The sequence below is a fragment of the Lithobates pipiens genome, unplaced genomic scaffold, assembly GCF_037356315.1.
Source record: "Lithobates pipiens isolate NorthernLeopardFrog02 unplaced genomic scaffold, aLitPip1_a1.2 Scaffold_23, whole genome shotgun sequence".
Lineage (NCBI taxonomy): Eukaryota > Metazoa > Chordata > Amphibia > Anura > Ranidae > Lithobates > Lithobates pipiens.
This window is the reverse complement of record NW_027507785.1, coordinates 124,982,561-124,988,232: the sequence shown is the minus strand read 5'-3', so window position 1 is coordinate 124,988,232 and position 5,672 is coordinate 124,982,561. Positions and strand designations below refer to the sequence as shown.

Here is a 5,672-nt window from a genome sequence, read left to right as displayed (position 1 = left end):
AAGGCAGACCTCTCCTTGCTCCTCATCAGCTGGGATCTCCAACCCCACTATACCTCCAGTCCTCTCAGAAACCTTAAAGTAGTGGTGATTCTGCCACATCTCTCTCCTCCACCCCCTCCTCTTCTTCTTCCTCTGTGGCCTCTTCCTCTGCAGATTTCTCCTCTGAACCAACGGTGCTCCATAGGCGCTCAAGGGGCTACGCAAGCACTCATTCAAAAGGATGCTATGTGGTGCTTGAGTTGGTCTGCTTAGGGGAAAGGAGCCACACTGCGGCAGAGATTCTGTCAGCTCTGCAGGGGCAGGCTCAGAGGTGGTTGACGCCACGCCAACTTCAACCAGGAATGGTTGTATGCGACAATGGCAACAATGTCCTCTCCGCCCTCCAACAGGGACACTTGACCCATGTTCCATGTTTGGCTCACATCCTGAAATTTGTGGTGCAGTGGTTCTTGAGCAGGTACCCTTGCTTATAGGATCAGGCCAGGAAAGTCTGTGGTCATTTCCGCCGGTCATATGATGCCAGTGCTCTGCTGGCTGACATTCAAAGAGAATGCAACCTGCCCAAGAACTGCCTCATTTGTGACATGCCCACCAGGTGGAACTCAACGTTGGCAATGCTGCAGCAGCAGCACACGCAACAGAGGGCCATCAATGAGTACCTGTGTGAGTACACCTGGTGAGTCAAACAGGCTTTATTAGGTTGGTCCTAAGGATCCAGATTCACAGCAGCAATGGAGACTCCAGACTAGACATGTGCAGAGTAAAATATTTCGTTTCGGAATTTCGTTTTCGTACGAAAAATTAATTTATTTAGTTACTCCCGAAGTTCATTTTTATTTATTTCGTTTTTCGTTCAAAAATTGCATTCGTCCGAAAATCCACATGAATTACGGTCGAATCTGTCTTTGAAGGCTTATGGTGTCTGTCGAATGTATAAAGAAGATTCGACAGAGCTAGTATATAGCATACTTCGTGTGAACTTTAGAACCCTATTAAAGTCTATGGGACTCCAACGTTCACAATCTAAAGTGCTAATTTTAAAGGCTAATTTGCAAGTTACTGTCCTAAAAAGTGTTTGGGGACCCGGGTCCTGCCCCAGGGGACATGTATCAATGCAAAAAAAAAAGTTTTAAAAACGGCCGTTTTTTCGGGAGCAGTGATTTTAATAATGAATAAAGTGAAATAATAAAAGTGTAATATTCCTTTAAATTTCGTAAGGGGGGGGGGTGTCTATAGTATGCCTGTATGCCCTCTGACGCAAGGGGAAACCTGGGCTTCCCCGTGACGTATGGGTGACCCCGCCCCCCTCTGATGTAACGGAAACCTGCCTGTGTTACATCAGAGGGGTGCGGGGTCACGTCACGGGGAAGCCCGGGTTTCCCCTTGCGTCAGAGGGGGGCGGGGTCAGGTGACGGGTGGCCCCGCCCTCCGCATATAACAAACGTCAGGCTGCCGAAATCCCCGCAGTGTCTCCTCAGTGGAGACAGAAGGTGAATGGATTCCCTGCGTTGGATGAGATCAGCGTCGCTGGAACCCGGAGAGATGATCGTCTGTCGCTGGATAGCAAGAGTGGATTACCACCACTGGAATCTTTTTTTTTTTTTTTTTTTTAATAAAGGAATTTTTCAAAAGTGTGTTTGTCTTATTTAACAATTTTTTACACTTTCTTTGTGAAATGGTAGGGGTACTTTTGTACCCCCTTACCATTTCAAACAGGGGGGGGCGGGATCTGGGGGTCCCCTTGTTAAAGGGGGCTTCCAGATTCTGATAAGCCCCCCGCCCGCAGACCCTCACAACCACCGGCCAGGGTTGTGAGGATGAGGCCCTTGTCCTCATCAACATGGGGACAAGGTGCTTTGAGGGGTCACAGACCCCCAAAGCATCCTCCCAATGTTGAGGGCATGTGGCCTGGTACAATTCAGGAGGGAGGGGGGCCGCTCTCTCGTCCCCCCCTCTTTTCCTGCGGCCTGCCAGGTTGCATGCTCGGATAAAGGGTCTGGTATGGATATTTAGGGGGAACCCCACGTCAATTTTTTTTTTAAATTTGATGCAGGGTTCCCCTTAATATCCATACCAGACCTTAAGGGCCTGGTAATTGAATTTGGGGGACCCCCACGCTTTTTTATTTATTTATTTATTTTATCAATGACTTTCAATGAGTGTTCTCTGTATTACGGAGCCGACAATTCATAATAGCTGCGAGTGATTTTAAAGGAAATTTTTTCCTACATAAATTACACTTTGTGCAGGGACAGTTCTAAGCATGGGAAACATGCGCCCCTTCACAGGCATACTATAGACACCCCCCCCCCCCCTACGAAATTTAAAGGAATATTACACTTTTATTGTTTCACTTTAATCATTATTAAAATCACTGCTCCCCAAAAAACTACAGTTTTTAAAACTTTTTTTGCATTGATACATGTCCCCTGGGGCAGGACACGGGTCCCCAAACACTTTTTAGGACAGTAACTTGCAGAATCTTTTCTCTCTGTCAAATCTTTTTTCTCTGTCGAATATTTTCTCTAAATAATCTTGGACTAATAGAGGTAAGGTTAGGCACATTCGACCACAGGTTCTATAGACAGAGATTATTGTCAGAGTCACGTCGAATCTCCTATTCTATATCGAACTGTTGTAACAATGAAAATGAAAATAAAGCATTTATTTATGTCGGATCTTTCGTTTTTCGGATTCTGTGCTTTCGTTATCGTTTGTCAAAACGAAAACGAAAATAGCTGAAATTCGGACGAAAATGCATTCGGATGAAAACGAATGCACATGTCTACTCCAGAGTCCAGACAATCAATCACAAGAGCATTGGATGTAGCCAATATGGGGCAAATGGAGGAGTGCACCTCACCAGGAATTTATAAAAGAAAGAAGGAAAGAAAGGGGCCACATAGCATAATTCTGTTTGGAATGTTTAATAAAAATGGAACATAAGAATTGCACTTACATGCTCCCAATGTAAAACAAGCGCTGTTTGGAACAATGTTAGCGGTAGTGAGAGGATCAGAATGCGTTTCCGATGCGTTTCGCTTCAAAAAGCATCATCTGGGGTCATGGTTAAATTTGTTGCAGCAGGGGAAAAAAATGACTTCCTGATCCCCTGAAGGCAATCAAATATTCCCTAGATCAACAATCTCTGTTATTACCTAAATGTCAAATATCTTTAAATGTTAATATCCAGTTATATTTTTTGCATTCGGGAATGCATCCAACTCTTTTTAAAAACAATATACTGAGCTGGCCAGAACTAGTTTTTGAAGTAGTTGATTCAGCATTTTCAAAGCCCTTACTGTGAAGAAGCCTTTGCCTTGAAACTAGCAACAGTCATGGATATCAGTCATGTCACTATGGGGTAAGGGTTGGGGAAGGGTTGTCCATCATTTCAAGGGTTTGTAGCTTACCATCTTGTTAAGACCTGGGGCTCTGTAGCTTTAAGAGTGTAAATTCATCTTAACTCAATGTGGAAAAGGGTGATTGCAGCTGATCACATGGTAGAGGGCTGCCGTGATTGGCCCTTTACCAAGATCTGTGATGAGCTGTGTCCAAAGGACACAGCGTTCATAGAGCATGCCTGATGTGCACCCCCAGGGAACGGGGTTCTGGGATGCCCTCCCAGAAAGAGCTGCACTGTAGATGTCTTTTGGTTATAGAATAATATTAAAGATGTTAAAAGAACTGAAGTACATTTACCAGCAACTATATATAAATACAGTTTTAACTGTCAGCAAAGTTGGTGCCCTGGAAGAAAGCACAACAGCTCCCAGCAGACAACAGATTAACTTATGAAATGTTAGTCTCTTACCACACAGAGGGCACCCTCCACTGGATCTCCAGGCATGTGTTCAAATAAATGTTAGCTATCAGTGCACTAAAGTTTTAATAACCCAAATATCACAGAAGCTGAAAAACCTCCATTACCCCAGCAGCAGAAGACATCTATTAAAACCAGCACTTAAAAGTAAATACTTGTATTTATTGGCGTATAACACTCACTTTTTCACCATAAAAATTGGGTGCAAATAGTGTGTGCGTGTTATATGCCAATACTACAACTTTAGATGCGGAAAGGGTGCCTCAGCGGGACTTTAAAGGGGCAGGACAAATATTTAGTAGGCAATATCTTACTTTAAAACAAATATTTTTATTTTACTACAAGTAAAATCAAAGGGGTAGTTATATGGGCAAACTAGGAGCCCAAATGGTAGAAGGAATATAAATGAATGTGTGGATACAGAAAGCAAAAAACAGGATGCAAAATACAATAAACACAAAGAGCACAATACAGGTGAAAATTCCTATTCCGACGCGTTTCGAGTGTTTCAAACTCTTCCTCAGGGAAATGGATCAGCAAACATATAATATCAATCTACAAAAAAAGGAGATAACATAAGATGCGTGGCTAAATACAAAGGTTATAGTCACTGTAGCATACTAACATTGAATAAAAGCTAGGGTTGTACTGACCCTGTATCAGAAGCTCGATACGTCATAAATGCATCCATAATTATACATAGTTAAAAACAATGATGGACCTCAGGAGAACAAGAAGGGGGGGATGTTTTTTGTGCTGCCTTTTATCTCCTCGCATCCGTCGAAGGAACCAGGAGGTGGAGAGAGACTCTGATCCTTGAAAAATTGCTCCCGCCCTGGATGGAAGGCTCACGGCCTTGAGTGAGGAAAATGGGGGTTCACCCAACAGAGGGCGTCACTGGAGGTCCCTCACAAAACCCGCGGGGGGGGGTAATCTAAAAAGGGGTACATAGGATGTAAATAAGATTGAAAGGAGATTGAGATAAAAGTAAGTAATGTGTATATACATATTATGTATAAACTGGTTAAGCTCAAACAGGTCAGCATAAAATGAAATGATTGACTGGGTATGGCCTCTCCTTGAGCAATTGGAGTAGTAATAAGGGAGTAAGATTACCTGGAAAGCCACTGAAGAATTTGTAGAAATATATTGCTGGAAAAAGCTGGTGGTGGTAAATGACGGACACAGCGCTCAGATCGAAGCACATCTGGTGTTTCAAATAGGCAAGTGGGTCTGGAAATAGTTGTTGTAGATGCTGGGCCTGGGTGGCAAGCCAGTACAATTGGGGTATGGTACAAGGGTATGATGGGGATGAGTAGTCAAAACCAGAGGCTTACCTTGATTAGAGCAGCAGTGTGTGTGTCAGTGTGGCCTGAGTCTCAGCCAGACTGACAGGGTGGAAAGCCAGCCTTTTAAAATGAAGAAGGGTGGGAGTGGCTAGGAGGTAGGGAGGGATAGTGACGCCCCCCGAGTCGGTGGCGCGGGAGCCCGCCCCCTCTGCATGTAATGTGCGGTAGATGGAGGGGGCGTATCCCGGTGCCGATTAGGGGGAGGGGAAGCTCCCCTTTGACAACGGGAGTGGCTGCCAAAAAATTTATTTTTGTTTATTGTATTTTGCATCCTGTTTTTTGCTTTCTGTATCCACACATTCATTTATATTCCTTCTACCATTTGGGCTCCTAGTTTGCCCATATAACTACCCCTTTGATTTTACTTGTAGTAAAATAAAAATATTTGTTTTAAAGTAAGATATTGCCTACTAAATATTTGTCCTGCCCCTTTAAAGTCCCGCTGAGGCACCCTTTCCGCATCTACCATTAACTGGGATGTGGGTCAGGCCATCTCCAGA

At 43.9% G+C, this 5,672-nt stretch overlaps 1 long non-coding RNA gene across 2 annotated transcripts; it reads right to left on the bottom strand.

Annotated features, from left to right (window-relative positions):
• Nucleotides 1-4,133: 4,133 nt before the first annotated feature.
• LOC143926989 (uncharacterized) lies at nucleotides 4,134-5,200 on the bottom strand. 2 transcript variants are annotated; one of them, XR_013262186.1, is made up of 3 exons: nucleotides 5,161-5,200; nucleotides 4,940-5,056; nucleotides 4,134-4,378 (listed from the first exon to the last, which is right to left on the bottom strand). It is a non-coding gene; the product is annotated as an uncharacterized LOC143926989 (long non-coding RNA). The 2 variants fall into 2 exon arrangements; XR_013262185.1 differs by lacking the exons at nucleotides 4,940-5,056; nucleotides 5,161-5,200 and adding an exon at nucleotides 4,477-4,746.
• Between the last annotated feature and the right edge of the window lie 472 nt (nucleotides 5,201-5,672).